The sequence below is a fragment of the Schistocerca cancellata genome, chromosome 7, assembly GCF_023864275.1.
Source record: "Schistocerca cancellata isolate TAMUIC-IGC-003103 chromosome 7, iqSchCanc2.1, whole genome shotgun sequence".
NCBI classification, from domain to species: Eukaryota; Metazoa; Arthropoda; class Insecta; order Orthoptera; family Acrididae; genus Schistocerca; species Schistocerca cancellata.
Window position 1 is genome coordinate 306,789,118 of NC_064632.1, and position 17,018 is coordinate 306,806,135.

Genomic DNA, 17,018 nt, shown 5'->3' on the forward strand with positions numbered 1-17,018 from the left:
TAGCAATGTATTGTTAAAAACTTTCCCTGGAGATGTCAAGTTGCATGCTGCAGATTTCTTACATCAATGCAAAGACAGTTTCGCACCTGGCATGCCACAACCATTAAAAGTGAAAGTAGCTAAGTGTTTTCGCGATGGTGAAGCTTTATCCTGGGCAAATCAGAATGTAAGCCCTGAAATGACTTTTGGTCAATCTGAAACATTGTGTTTGAATAAATTCTGGTCAGAAAGCAGACAAGCTAGGATAAAGTTTGAATTTTTGAATTGCAGCAGATTCACAGAAGGGAAAGTTTTGTGAAATACAGCTAAGAAAACTGGCATGTCTATACAAACCTTTAGATGAGTTAATTGAGATTGACACACTAAAATGACATCTACCAAACCGCATTCAGTGGGGCCTAACTTACGGGCCAGATGACTCGACTGAAGAATTTTTGAAGTATGTGGATAGGGTAGTCTATGCATGGCAAAGTCATGACAGGTCAAACAATCAAAATAGGAGAGAGTACCAACGCCAGAGTGATGGGTTATCTCATAACAGTAACAGACAAAATAACTATGGTAACAGGAACAGTGGTCAAAATAGCAACAAGTACAGACAAAACACCAACTCAAATCAGAACAGACAGTATAGACAGGAAAATGAGTATCCACCTCATTGGAGGCCTGTCAGTTTGAGGTGAAGAGAAAAACTTGTAACCAGGCTAAGAGCAGGGCAAACAGACACAGGTCACACCACCATCACACAGATAACAATAGGAACTACCACCTTAATAATATAAATAAGAACTATGAATTTTGGAACTATATGTTAAATGAAATGAATAATGATGACACAGAGACAGAAAATAGTTATAAGCTAAGTGAAGAGGGCCTGCCAAATTTATTTGACAACAAGTGTGCATCAAAGGATGGTTATAATGATGATTGTAGTATTGCTAATTTGTTTGTTAATGATGAGGATCCAGTTTTGTTTGATGTAGTAGTAAGCCAAAATGATAACCTTGTACCCAAAAATATTGATGCTTTAGTAGTTGATTCAGATGATGATGTAGCAGTAGAGAGATTTGATGTTGTAGCTGAGGTCCATGCAGATGCATGTGACTCAGGTGATGACAAAGGTAGTGATGACGATGATGTTAATGATATTTTGTGTAAAGAGGAGCTTGATGGAATGATTTTTGTAGAAGTATTGGGAGATGAAGCTAACAGGCAATTAGCAAGTATTGATGATTTGATCAGTGATGATAGGGTACATGATCTTCTATTGATGTCAGGGAGATTTTGGCTAAGAGTAATGATAAGAATGAACAAAATAAGCAGATAGGTTACAATGTCGTAGAGGTTTTAAATAAGCAAGAAGTCAGTGAAGTGAAATGTAGCAATGATGATGATAATTTGTAATTTGAGAATAATGAAGTCATGGAACACACACAAGTAAACAATGAGGTAAGTAATAATTCAGGCAATCAGCAACATATAATTTGTGAAGCCTCTTTCACAGAAAGCAGTAGTTTGTCAGATATAGAAGAAATTCAGTCTAATAGTGATATGTCTTTGTGTAATTTGCAAACAGTTTCAGTGAATAAGTAACAGTCGTGCATTAATTTAGATTTTAAAGAAACAGAAGATGATTTATTAATGGAGGAAGTGAAAGTTGATAAACAAGAGATATCTGATGGTCCTTATTTTGAAATAGCAATTGAGAATTGGAAAGGTATGTGTCTAATAGACACAGGTGGCCCTATTTGTTGTATATCTGGTAAATTAAGAGAAAGGTTGAAAAACAGAGCATCACACATAAAATTTTCTGTAGCAGGTGTTAAGATTAAGGGAGCTACAGGTAAGTACAGCAAACCAATTTCCAGACAGGCTTTGATTCCATTTTTAATTTGGTATTTATTGTTTGAACAAGGATAATTTGTGGTGGTAGACCTAAATGAAAATATTCTGTTGGGCATGAATTGGATAATAAAAGCAACGTGATTCGGAAGATATGTTTCACAGAACCAAAACCTGGTCATTCTGGTGAGGTCAAATTACTTTTAAAGTGTACAGAAAATTGCAGTAATCAGATGAGAGATATTGAATTTTATGATGACAGGTGCATTGAACAGGAGGAACAGGAGGACAATTTTGATAGTAATAGTTTTCACAGTTAGTCAGTGATAAAGTAAATACTGTTGATAGCTTACCCAGTTCTGAGAGAGAAGATTTAGATCAGTTTGTAAGGGAATATTGTGACAGTTTTTGTAATAAGCCAGGAACAGTTAAAAATTATGTCTGTAAATTAAAAATGAAACAGCATTATCTATTTTTTATCAGACCATGTGGGGTCCGAATTTGCAAAAGAAAATTAATGGAGAGAGAATTGCAGAATATGCAAAAATGGAGGATAGTGGAAAGGAGCAGCATCCAGTGCAATTATCGACTGGTTGTTGTTTCTAAGAAAGATGGAGGTGTTAGGCTTGTTTTGGATTGTCACCATTTGTACAAATTCCTTGAATGGGAAACTGACCACCCTGAATCCATGGAGGAATTATTGAATAAATTCAGTGACACAAAATATTTTCCCAGTCTAGATTGAAAAAAGGGTTTAACCAAATTGTTTTAGAGCCAAATTCAAGAAAGTATAGTGCATTTTTATATAATGGAAAAAGCTATCAGTACTTTGTGGTGCCATTTGGACTTAACATTTCAGTTGCTGAATTTATCTGTGTTTTAGATTATGTCTCAGGTAGGAAATTATTGTCCAAATTAGTAATTTATGTGAATGATATTTTAGTTACTAGTAACACATGGGAAGAATATATTGAAACTTCATGGAAAAAAAAATTGTAAAAAAATTAGACCTTGGGGTATAACGTTTAAATTAGGGAAATGTAAATTTGGAGTGACAGAATCAACATTTTTAGGCCACTCTATTAGTGAAAAGGGGATATTGCCTGACAAAGATAAACTAATGGCCATAGAGGAATTTCCGATACCAAAAAATAAAAAGCAACTTAGGTAATTTTCTGGTTCGGCAAACTTTTACTGAAAATATGTATGTACACAGGCACTTAATGCACCATGTCTCAGAGAACTTCTTAAGAAAAATTCTATTTGGGAATGGACAACCTAATGTCAAGAGGCATTTAATGAAATTAAGAGGCAACTTTCCAACAGTAAAATCGTTCATATGCCTGATTGGGAATTACCATTCTGTCTTATGGCTGATGGAAGTGATTATGGGCTTGGGGTACACCTTTTTCGGCAGAAAGAAATCAATGAGGCTGTAGAATACTTTTAAATCAGTTTTACTAATAGAGGATTACAGAAACACGAGAGAAATCATACAGTCAGAGATAAAGAACTCTTAGCTATTGTCTGGGAATTTAAAAAGTTTAAGAGCTATGTAGTTGGTCATAAAAAAAAAACAGTTTTCTCTCACCACAAAACTTTGAGCTACATACAGGAATGCAAACTTTTTCATGATGGAATTACCAGGTGGGGTATTTTCCTACAACAATTTGACTACACAAGTGTGTGCAAGTTGCGCTTGCCTGAGTGTGTGTGTGCGTGTGTGTATGTGTGTCTACTGCTGACAAAGGCCTTAATTGCCAAAAGCTATGATTGTGTGAATCTTTTTATTGTGCCTACTGTGGCTCTGTATCTTCACTATATGGTGAGTAGCAACTTTCCTTCTGTCAAATTGTTACATTCCATCCTGGATTTTCCATTGATTGACTACACAATACATTACATAAAAGGAGACCAAAATGAAACAGTGGATGCTCTGTCTAGATTACCAGTGGAGGTTGAACAAGGAAATGAAAACTTAGAGAACAACAAAAATTTTTGGATCATGTACTTTCAGGGAATAAAATGGGAAAAGGAAATTGCTAATACCAGTAACCAATTAAGGCGTAACCAAAATCAAGATGAAGAATGGAAATTAGTAAAGAGTTACATGGGTAAAAAGGGGTATGAAAAAGTGAAATTATATTATTAGCTTTTTAAAGGGATTATATTTCAAAGAAATAGTCCCGACTCAGACAGTTGGCCCAAACATCACAGAGATACATTAATTAATACATACACCAAAGTTATGGACACTGTGTAGCATAATAAATCGTATATAATAACTGGAGGAAAACGTGTATTTCAATAATATCTCTAGAAAAGTTAGGAATTGTCTGTTAACTTGTGAACAGTGTCAGAGAATTAAAGTCTCCAACCAAAACCATGAGGGTTTTATGCAAAGTATATGCCCAAAAGGTAAGTCTGAACTAATTGGCATTGATTTATTTGGAAAATTACCCCACTCTAAAGATGGTTATTGTTATATTTTAGTTTCAGTAGATCTGTTTTCAAAATTTATAAAATTGTATCCATTGAGGAAAGCAATCAGTAGGAAAATTATTCAGTGTTTTATTAAAGATTATTTCTTGAAAGTGGGTCAGCCACAAGCAATCTTATCAAATAATGGTAGGCAGTGCACTTCACCATATGGAAAAAATTTATTAGCTATGAAAAGATAAAACATATTTTAATACCCATTTATTCCCCAGCATGCAATCCAACAGTGAGGTACACGTGGGAAATAGGTAGGCTTTGCAGGACATACTGTGCAAAAGATAACACAACCTCAGTCATTTTGAAGATGTACTGAATAGGTCATAACATACTACAACACGTTTCACACAATTTGAAATACAGTACAATAAAAAGCCAGAAAACATTTTGAATAATTTAATTGATTGTCCTACTCATACTGAAATCACTGCAAATGACAGAAACAAAATTGCTAGTGAAAATATGTAATCATACCACAAGAAAAGGAAAAAAAATGATAAGAAACAAAGTCATTCTATATAAGGTAGGGGATCTGGTATTATACCAAAAGTTATGAAAAATCAAAAGCCATCAATAAGGAGATAAAGAAATGTTTTGATATTTACAATGGACCATTGGAAATTCTAGAGATACCTCATCTTAATGCTTACCATTTGATGTATCTTAGGTCAAAGAAGTTGTCTGGATTAAGAAATATTATTCAGCTGAAACGATATTTTCAATAACTGTAAACTCTCAGTGGGGTACACATACACTTTTTTTACCATGCATGCGGCATACACAAGATGCCCCAGCTAATGTGACATTTGCTTAACAGTACCACACCAGTGTTACATTCGACATACGCAGCCTAATTACACATCTATCAATAACTGAAGGTAGCTATCAATTTTTTTTAATGTGAGTATCACATTCTGAATTCTACATTACATTATATGAATGCGAGCAGATTTGAAAAGGTTCTCTGTTGTTTCAAGACACACCTAAGAAATTATGAGGGCACACAAGCTTCTTTTAAAATTTTGCTCGATTATTGAATACTACATTGAATTTTCTGTACTAAATTTCATTTTTACAAACTCAAGCATTTTCAGTAATTTGTCTGATAGAGGATAACACTTATTGTGAAGTGATGGGTTTTACAGAGTATGCTTTATGAATACATTTTACTATACCATGATAATGAGAATTTGAGGAAATTAATAGTAAGAAAGATACATTCTACCTGTGTCAAACAAGAGCAAAGTGGAAATGAAGTATGAAAATTTTAAAGGATAGGCAAAACAGAATTTTCACATTAACAACATTTCACATGAAAGTTGAAGATTCCTGTCAAGAGATGCTGTATTCTAGAACCAAGAAGAAACAATTGTGAGCCTGCTATGTAGGCTTATGTTTAATGTTATGAACAAACACTTAATGATTTTGATATACTCCATGTAAGAATTTCTAAAGGTACATTTGTGTCACACACAATTTAAGATAAAACAGAAAAGTTAGGGAGACAACTCATAGATTGCATTTATGAGAGCACTAAGTACATACTTGTTTCTAGACTTATACATGAAGGTTAGTATGTTCCTTTGTGTATTGAAATATTGAGGTCAAATTGATTTGGAGGAAACTGAATGAAACACTTTTTAAAAAAAGAAAAAAACTGTTAGCATTTTAGAATGGTTTTTATTTGCATATTTTGTTTTCCACATATAAGACTTTTATAGACATTTTTCCATGAGATACATAAGATTATGACACTTGATGATGAGAGGTTGCTCAAATGTAGACACATGTGAGGAAGAGAAAACAGCAATACACAGTTCAGAAAGAATTCTGTATAGAAGAGAAAGGAAATAAGTTATGAAATATTTGAGTATTCTGACATAATTTTGCTTCACTGACATGAAATTGCCTACATTTTCTTTAATGGTTTTCTATGAGATGGTATAGAACCATAAATATGGTTTTGCTATGAGAATAATAATGAAAAACTTATCTAAGGTGAGACTTAATTTGCCTATGTGGTGTCAGTTTTTACCAAAGGCTGTCCAGTTTGTCACTAGGTTATCAGATTTGCCTTAATGCTGTCAAATGTTGTCCTAATGCTGTCATTTTATCTTAGTGTTGTCAAAGAGGAAGGGCCTTGATTATTCTGTGTTAGATGAAAAGAGCGTCTGGCACACAAATTACAATGAAAGTCGTTGCATTGATAAAATATGGATTGAAAATTAACTGAGACTGTACAAGGTGAAATACTAATGAAACTTACTTGAATTTGTAAACAAATATTTTGTCACCATTTTGTCCAAGACAGAACATAATGGATGTGACTCACACTAAGAGGATGCGCGATACATTATAATGAAACAGTTCTTATGAATAATGCAAAGTAATTTCTTGAAATGATAATCCAATTAATTAATTTCTCATTTTTTTTTTGACATTTGATATTTTTTATGTATATGTCTTTTCTTATGTATATGTATTTTCGTATCAATGTTTTGTGAGCTGATGCAGATTGGAACTCTCAGGTCAATTGTAAAGTGATGCCTGGAAAGTGATAGGACTCTTCTTTGAAACAAAGAGAAACAGAATGAGAAATGCAAGAACCATTAAATGGGTGATGTGAAAGGTCACTTCGAAACCAGTTATATGAAGGCTGTACACAAGAATTGAAAAAAAGTGCACCTGTTTTAAGCAGCATCTACAGTGATTTCTCAGTTTTTCACACTAACAGAGGGGAAGGATGTAATAGTCTCAGATCAATGAGTCTCCATATGAGGTTCTGCAAGCTGAGTTTGTGCAAGTGACATCACAATAATGACACACCTGGCAAGTCAGTTACTCACAAGGAATATGACTGAGAAGGTTGCTTGTGGTATTGATGAAGCTCAAGTTGCATTGTGACCACATGGATCACTGTGAATAATAATTTTAAAGCATTGAGCACATCTCTTTGAAGTGAGTGTGACTGGGTTTGACAGGGCAGCCAACTTCTTCAGTGAGAAAAATGTCAATGGGACAGCCCAAGAAAGGAAAAGATGACTGTTGAAGACCATCATCAGAGACCAGAAAGGTGGTGAGCTGCTGTTTTGGCCAATGCAAATACATGTACTAATATTGTTTGTCATCATTAACACTCTAACTGTGGGTGATTTTCTGATTTTCCCATACAAAATTGTGGGGCACTTTTATTTGATAATTAGAATAGTTGTAAGGATAGAATTAAAGGTATGCAAAGGAAAGCAAAAAACGTAATTTAGAATTGAATTTTTAATTGAAGTTTATGTAAATAAAGCAGGGAACATGAAAATCACTTTCAATGTTTTAAACTTATTGATAATTCATGTGAAGCAAGGGTTAATATGCAAGCTTGGGAATATGGTCCCAAAACTACTGTCACCAGCAGATATGTGTAAGTATGGTAAGTGTATGTATGTGATTGAGAGAAACAAACAAGTAAAACATGACTCCTGATGTTTCAGATCAAAAGAAAAAGATTTTACAGAAAAATACTGACCTCCAATGTTCCATGGTTGTGACAACTGATGCGCAAACAGCGCAAAAATTACATTTGGCACAATAACAGTGGGGCCCACAAAATTGTCTGGAAAGAGCTGCATGCTCTCATTTGTGTCATCTGTGACTGGAGGGTAAAAGGCGCAAACCTTGATGTGTGGCTGTCTGCCTGGGAAATGACCACTCGCTGAATGGGGTTGGTACTCTACACCTCTCTACAAAGTGGCAAATGGCAACTCATGTCTACAGGAAGGTTCAGCACATTTTTGACACACTTCCATGAATAATTGCAAAAATTATAAAATTATCAGTGACACGTAATGTCAGAAGGTTACTGGGCTGATGAGTACATAAGGCATACAATTCAAACTAAGGCAACTTTTTGCAACAAGTTTAAGTGTAATGTGCATGTGGACATGCTGTGACATCAGCAGTTCCTTGAACAATGTGCTGGTGTCATTCAAATATCAGTAACCTTCAGCTCTAATGACTGCAACAGAGATCTTCATAGCTGCCATGAACCACGGACCTTGCCGTTGGTGGGGTGGCTTGTGTGACTCAGTGATACAGATGACTGTACCATAGGTGCAACTACAACAGAGGGGTATCTTTGAGAGGCCACAAAAATGTGCGGTTTCTGAAGAGCAGTAGCTGTCTTTTCAATAGTTGCAGGGGCAACTGTCTGAATGACTGACTGATATGGCTTTGTAACACCACCCAAAACAGCCTTGCTGAGCAGGTACAGCCTGAAAGCAAGGAGAAACTACAGCTGTAATTTTTTCCACAAGCATGCAACTCTACTGTATGGTCAAATGATGTAAAATATCTCAGAGGTAAATAATCTCTCATTTGGATATCGGATAGTGACTACTCAAGAGGATACTGCTATCAGGTGGAACAAACTGGTGTGCTACAGATAGGACCATGGAGGGTTAGATCCCATAACCGGGCAAGTAGGTTAGAAAATTTAAAAAGGGAAATGGTTACATTTAAGTAAGATATAGTGGGAATTAGTAAAGTTCAGTGCCAGGAGGAACAGGATTTCTGATCAGGTGAATTCAGTGTTACAAATACAAAGTCACATAGGAGTAATGCAGTAGTGGGTTTAATCATGAATAAGAAAATAGGAATGTAGATAAGCTACTATGAACAGCATAGTGAATGCATTATCTTAGCCAAGATAGACATGAAGCCCACATGTACTGGAATCACAGTAGCACAAGTTTATATGCCAACTAGCTCCACAGGTGATGAAGAGACTGAAGAAGTGTATGATGATATAAACCAAGTTATTCAGGTACTTATGGGAAACAGAACTTTAATTGTGATGTGGTACTGGAATTTGATAGTAGGAAAAGGAAGAGAAGGAAAAGTAGTGGGTCAATATGAACTTAGGGAAAGGAATAAAAGAGGAAGCTGAGTGGTAGATTTTTGCACACAGAATAATTCAGTCATTGCTAACACTCCATTTAAGAACCATAAAAGAAGGTTGTATAGGTGGAAGAGACCTATAGACACTGAAAGGTTTCATACAGATTATATAATGATAACACAGAGATATAGGAACCATATTTTAAATTTTAAGACATTCCAGGAGCAGATGTGGACTCTGACGACAATTTATTGGTTGTGAACTGTCAGTTAAAACTGAAGAAATTGGAAAAAGATAGGAAATTAAGGGTAAGTTGAAAGAACCATAAGTTGCTAGAGAGCTTCTAAGGGCACATGAACAGGAATTGACTTGGGCAGGGGAAAGGAATGCAGTAGAAGATGAATGAGAAGATTTAAGAGATGAAATAGTGAAGGCAGCAGAGGATCAAATACATAAAAAGACAAGGCCTGATAGAGATCCTTGGATAACACAAGAGGTATTGAACTTAACTGATGAAAGGAGAAAATATAAAAATTCAGCAAATGAAACAGGCAAAAGGAAATCAAACGTCTAAAAAATGAGATTGACAGAAAGTGAGAAATCGCTAAATAGGAATAGCTAGAGGACAAATGTAAGGATTTAGAAGCATATTTTACTATGGGAAAAATAGATACCAACTACAGAAAAATTAAAGAGAGTTTTGGAGAAAAGAGAAGCAGCTGTATGAATATCAAGAGCTCAGATGGAAAACCAGTTCTAAGCAAAAAAGGGAAAGTTGAAAGGTGTAAGGAGTATTTAGAGAGTGTATGCAAAGGAAATGAACTTGAATACAATATTATAGAAACAGTAGAGGACATAGATGAAGATGAAATAGAAGACTCGATATTTTGCAAAAGGATTTGACAGAGCACTGGAAGACATAAGTCAAAACAAGGCCTCAGGAGTAGATGACATCCCATCAGAACTACTGACAGCCTTGGGAGAGCTACCCAAGACAAAACCTTTTATCTGATGTACAAGATGTATGGGGCAGGAGAAATACCCTCAGACTTAAAGAAGAATGTAATAATTCCAATTCCAAAGAAATCAATTTCTGATGGATCTGAAAATTACCAAACAATCAAATGAAAGTGCTGGCAGGTCGACAGACACACAAACGAACACAAACATACACACAAAATTCAAGCTTTCGCAACAAACTGTTGCCTCATCAGGAAAGAGGGAAGGAGAGGGAAAGACGAAAGGATGTGGGTTTTAAGGGAGAGGGTAAGGAGTCATTCCAATCCCGGGAGCGGAAAGACTTACCTTAGGGGGAAAAAAGGACGGGTACACACTCGCACACACACACATATCCATCCACACATATACAGACACCATCCTGGTGTCTGTATATGTGTGGATGGATATGTGTGTGTGTGCGAGTGTGTACCCGTCCTTTTTTCCCCCTAAGGTAAGTCTTTCCGCTCCCGGGATTGGAATGACTCCTTACCCTCTCCCTTAAAACCCACATCCTTTCGTCTTTCCCTCTCCTTCCCTCTTTCCTGATGAGGCAACAGTTTGTTGCGAAAGCTTGAATTTTGTGTGTATGTTTGTGTTCGTTTGTGTGTCTGTCGACCTGCCAGCACTTTCATTTGGTAAGTCACATCATCTTTGTTTTTAGATATATTTTTCCTTCGTGGAATGTTTCCTTCTATTATTACCAAACAATCAGTTTGATAAGAGGATGATGATGATGTTTGGTTAGTGGGGCGCTCAACTGCGTGGTTATCAGCGCCCGTACAATTATCGAATCTTTGCTCAGTCCAATTTCGCCACTTTCCTGGATGATGATGAAATGATGACAACACAAACACCCAGTCATCTCAAGGCAGGTGAAAATCCCTGACCCCGCCGGGAATCGAAATCAGTTTGATAAGTGATGGTTGGAAAATACTAATAAGAATTCTATACAGAAGAATTGAAAAACTGGTAGAATCCAACCTTGGGGAAGGTCAGTTTGGATATGGAAGAAATCTAGGAACATCTGAGGCAATACTGACCATAGGACTTATCTTAAAAGATAGTTAAGAAAAGATACCTATGGTATTTGTAGACTTAGAGTGAGCTTTTGGGACCATTGACTGGGATACTCTTTTTGATATCCTGAAGGTTGCAGGGGAAAATAAAGGGGCAAAAAGCTACTTACAACTGCAACAGTAACTATAAGATAGTTATAAGAGTCGAGGGGCTGAAGGAAGAAGTGATTGAGAAGAGAGTGAGACAGGGTTGTAGCCTACACCCAATGTTATTCAATCTGTACACTGAGCAAGCAATAAAGGAAACCAAAGAAAACTTTGGAGTAGGAATGAAAGTTCAGGAAGAAGAAATAAGAACCTTGAGGTTTGCTGATGGCATTGCAATTCTGTCAGAGAAAGCAAAAACTTAGAGGAACAGTTTAATGGAATGGACAGTGTCTTGCAGGGAGGATATAAGATGAATATCAACAAAAGCAAAATAGGGATATTGAAATGTAGTCAAGTTAAATAAAGTGACCCTGAGGGTATCAGATTAGGGAACGAGGCACTGAAAATAGTAGATAGATTTTGCTATTTGGGCAGCAAAATAACTGATCATGGCTGAAGTAGAGAGGATATAAAATGTAGACAGGCAATGTCAAGGAAGAGCTACAGCAAATGATTCCTAAACCTGCAGTTGATCCTTCACACCCACACCCATGAGAATTCTCATTTTTGTGTCTCTTAAACAAAAACTGAATCTAATCTAATCACAAGTTAAATTTTCTGGCAAACCAATTCAGTTTGCTGATACTGTTGTTGAAATTTCTGTTGGAACTGCTGTTACAATTGCTGCTGCAGAATCAGCTATGGCTCTTGTTGTTCCAAGATTTGTGCCCATGGGCTACCACTTATCTTTTAACTTGTCATCAGTTATATTGAATGAGATTCAGTTAGATGTTAAGTCCCATAGTGCTCAGAGCCATTTTGAGATTCAGCTCAAAGTCAAGAATGACCAAAACCCATTGAGAATGGACTGAAAGTCTAGGTGTTGTAACAATATTTCATTAACGGTGAACACAAGGACAACAAAAGGAATGAGTAACAGAGATGGCATGGCAGAACAACAAGTCCAAACAAGAGAGCTAAGATCAAAAACTGAAGATGTAGCAAATTATAAGGCCAACCAAAAATGTTTATTGGCAATGATACAAGAGTACTGTGAAGTCATGGCTGAAGACTGAGCTGCTGCTCTGCTACCTTTAAAGGACAGCCACAAACACTGATAGGCTGTCAAGATGAGTGTGGTTCTATGGCCATTGCTGCAGCAGTCACAGCATCACCTGCAGATGTAGTAGTGCCATCTAGTGGCTGTCACTGAATTCCAGCAAGCTTTCACAATTGCTGAGCCAGGGTACCAGATACATGCACGTGAAGGAAGTGGCTATGGAAAAGTGATGAAAGTTGATTTTCTTAGTGGTGGGAAATAAATGGAGCTAAGATATTGTTAGACAAGCCTCTGTTGTGTAGTCACTAGTCATGTCTGCTTCTTGGTGTTTAAAGTGTTTTTGCTGATGACTATTTGGTTGCAAATATGGCTGAGTTGATTTTGGCACTTTATCCAATAAGCTAAAGTTATACAGCATATTAATTCAAGTCACATGGGGCAGCAATATTTGCTGGGCTTTCTGTAGATTAAAATTTTCTCCCACCTGTGAAATTCACATTTCAATTAATTCTGTGAGTTTGCTTGGAATCTGATGGGAAGACACCTACTTATGGCTCTCCATGTAGGCTGCTTATTGTTAGTGCCATGTACAATTTACTATGAATCTAACAATGGAAAATCCAGGATGGAATGTAACAACATTATAAAAAGGAAAGTTGCTACTCACCATATAGCAGAGATGCTGAGTCACAGATAGGCACAACAAAAAGACTGTCACAAATAAATAAAGCTTTCAGACAATAGAGCTTCATCAACAAGAGATGTAAACACACAACACACACACACACACACACACACACACACACACACACACACACGCACACACACGCGCGCGCGCTTATTCAACTTACACACACGACCCCAGTACCAAGCAACTGAAACAACACTGTGATCGTGTGTAAGTTGTGTGTGTGTGTGTGTGTGTGTGTGTGTGTGTGTGTGTGTGTGTGTGTGTCTCCACCTACATCTATTGTTGACCCAGCATCTCCACCTTATGGTGACTATATTCTTATAGCTATATTGTCCCATAGCACTCCCTTAGTACCAGTTGTTAAGGCTTTTTCCCATTCCATTCACGTAAGGCTCACAGAAAGAATGATTCTTTAAATGCCTTCATGTTTGCTGTAATTAATCTAATCTTGTACTCATGATCACTATGGAAGTGATATGTAAGGAGTTGTAGTGCATTCCTAGAGTCATCATTTAATGTTGTTTATGGAAACTTTGTAAGTAGACATTCTCCAGGCAGTTTCCATCTATTATCAAAAGTCTGCCAGTTGAGCTTCTTCAGCATCTATGTGACAGTCTAATATGGATCAAACAAACCTGCACCTTTTTGTGTTGTACTTCTCTTTATATGTTCAGTCCCATATTACTCCTATTTGGTGTGGGTTACACGCAATTGAGCAGTATTATAGGATGGGTGACACAAGTGATTTATCACCAATTTCCTTTGTTGACTAATTGCGTTTCCCCAGTATTCTTTCAATAAAAAACTGTCTTCCACATGCTTTACTTGTGACTGAGTCATTCCATTTCATATGTGACTGAGGTCATTCCATTTCATATCCCTACAGTGTGTTACACCAAGGTATTTGTATCGGTTGACCAATTCCAACAGTGACTCATTAACATTATAGTCACAGGGTGCTACATGTTTTCACTTTGTGAATTGCACAATTTTACATTTCTGAACATTTAAAGAAAGTCGATAATCTTTGCACCACTTTGAAATCTTATCAAGATCTGACTGAATATTTATGCAGCTTCTTTCAGACAGTACTTCATTACAGGCAACTGCATATTCTGTAAAAAGGCTGAGGTTACTATTAATTTTGTCCATAAGGTCATTAGTGTATGACATGAACAGCAAAGGTCCAAACAAAGTTCCCAGAGGCACATCTGAAGTTACTTCTACATCTGTCAATGTCTCTCCATCCAAGGTAATGTGATGCACCCTCTCTACCAAAAAATCTTCACTCCAGTCACAAATTTCACTTGATACCCCATACAATCATACTTTTGATAAGTAGTGTAGTTGTGAGACTGATGAGGGAGAGACCTCAGACATGGCTAACCTATTCAGCTCATATTTGGCAGGTTGCTTTTTTACAAACTAAAATTAGACTCTAAGATATTTTAGTTCAACACCATTCCACTCTTGAAAAAAACAACCCCTAAATTACACGACATGCAAATGACTAAAAATTGATGGGATCAAAATATAATTGAAAACTGACCATTTATTGTCATTGCATATGGGGTCTGCAAAAACCAGGAAAGTGTAGAGCCAAAATACCTTAAAGTCACCCATTTTAGGTTGCAAGCAAGTAACCTTCCAAATGCAAGCTCAAATTGGTTGGCCACATTTAAAGCCTTCCCCATATGAGTCAAATGCTTTTCAGATATAAAGAAATACTGCAGCTACCTGACTGCCTTGATCTAAAGCTTGCAGTCTGTCAAGTGAGAATAGTGCAAGTTTTGTTTCATGTGATCAATGTTTTTGGAATGTGCACTGTATGGTTTAGAGAAGGTCATTCTGTACCAGATATGTCTTTATATTTGAGTTCAAAATGTGTTCTAAGATTCTACAACAAATTGACATCAAGGATATTGGGCAGTAGTTTTTGGATCATTTCAACTGCCCTTCTTGTAAATGGGTGTGACCTGTGTTTTTATCTAGCTACTGGGCACTGTTTTATACCACACGGGATCTAAAATAGACTAAAATTAAAGTAAGGTCCAACACAGCCACAAATGCAGTCTAATAGTGATCCCATAGGATCTTGGAGCTTCGTTCAGTCTTGTTTGGCAGTGAAGTGAATCTGGTTGGATGCTCAACCCATGCTGGGATATTAATGCATTAATAAGTGCTGCACTATAGCAATGTCTTTGTGAGTTGATCAAAGAAATTGTCCAGTTCTAAGTTTCGACCAGGTTGAAGTCACTCTCTCTTTTAATTACATTCTTTGTCAAACAGATTTTCACAGCTTCCTTCACTTCTGACTCCCAAAGTGATGAAGTTCACATTCACGTTCAATATTGTCTGACAGCATAGAGTGGCCAGTATTATGCAGCAATCTGCCAGAGAAAAATTTGGTGGAAACAGCAGAGGTACACCTGGCCCCTACATCCCAATAAATCATCTTGTCACAGCACTGCATCAATACTGGCAATTCTATGCTGTACAACAGTGTTGAAATTCTAGTCTGAATATCATTCTGGGACTCAGTAGTGAAAGAAGCAATGAAAATTTGTTTAGCAAAGGATTTAATTAATAGAGAAAGTGGTATGAATCTGGACAAAGCATGGAAATCAGCACTTTGTTAGATGAACTTCTTAAGACATTGCTACAGGGCAGTCACTACTGATGCATCAATGTCCCTACATGAACCGAGCACCTAACCACAGGTTAACTGCATACAAAACTCTTTGCTACCAAGCATCATCTCTGGCACTTTTATGTCTGTAACAATAAGTGTAGTTATGCAGTTCTCATGGTTAAAATAATTGATGTAACTGCTGCAGCTTCTGTTGGCTTACTTGAAAGATGACCAAAATATCAGTTGAAGACATGGAGTTTCTATGACTGCATGCCCAAAATCTATTAAGACAGTCCACATGGTTTAGCAATGCTCCTGTCCATGTGTCCATGACCAGGGCATGCTTTTGTCTTGTTGTCAGCAATAGGGGATGCAATGTAGAACTCATTTATCAGTCCCACATGTCTCCAAAGCCATAATTGGTTATGGTTCAATGGACTCCTTAATTACTCACCTCAAAAACTGTTCACTCATCAGAACACACTGAACACTTTCAATTCTAATAAATGGTCTTCATTTAGGTAATGTTCTGTAATGGTTAATTTGTTCTCCTGCCAAACAGTTACTGTGGCACACTGTCAGGCCATAATGAAAACAGGATTGTATTACACACAGAATGTACCAGGGCACATAGACAAAGAGTGCCCAATGTAATGTCCACATCCCATGTCAGGGCTCAATCCTTTAAACTTTTGGTCCCAAAGCACCTTCATGAGCAAATATATCAGTTTTCATGAAATTAGTAACAACACAAAAGAAAAAGAGAGAAAATAAAATAATGTTGCATACTGTAGAAAAAGAATAAGAGGGTATGTATGCAATGCTTTCAAATGTAATTGCTTAATCAGAAAACACAGGCAGACAGGAAATAAACATTGGAAGAAGTTCAGATGCTGCTGGAGAGCAAGAAAATTGCCAAGATCTCCAAATCAGAGAGAGAGAGGTTGTCTTAGTCTCTACTAGTAGGTGTCTCATATCCCTAATTTCTGTCCCCTTCACATTTGTCTCTATCTTCACACAGGGTGCTTCCTAAATATTCAGAAAACAGTGATATCAATGGTCATATTTTCACAAGTTAAAACCTTGTGAAAAATGAAATATAGACGGCACTTTTATTCCCCACACAGCATACATATTAGAATAACTAACTCTACAGTATCATTTAAAACCATATTTGTTGAAAAAATGGCATCCTCTGTTTGAATTACATGATACATGGATTATGATTTAAGAACTGCTGTTTTGCA

General features: G+C 36.6%; 1 protein-coding gene across 1 annotated transcript in view; it reads right to left on the reverse strand.

The window, feature by feature from the left end:
* Positions 1-17,018, reverse strand: part of LOC126092472 (multidrug resistance-associated protein 1-like) — a 409,434-nt gene that overhangs the window by 143,837 nt on the left and 248,579 nt on the right. The gene's annotated exons all lie outside the window — the stretch shown is intronic.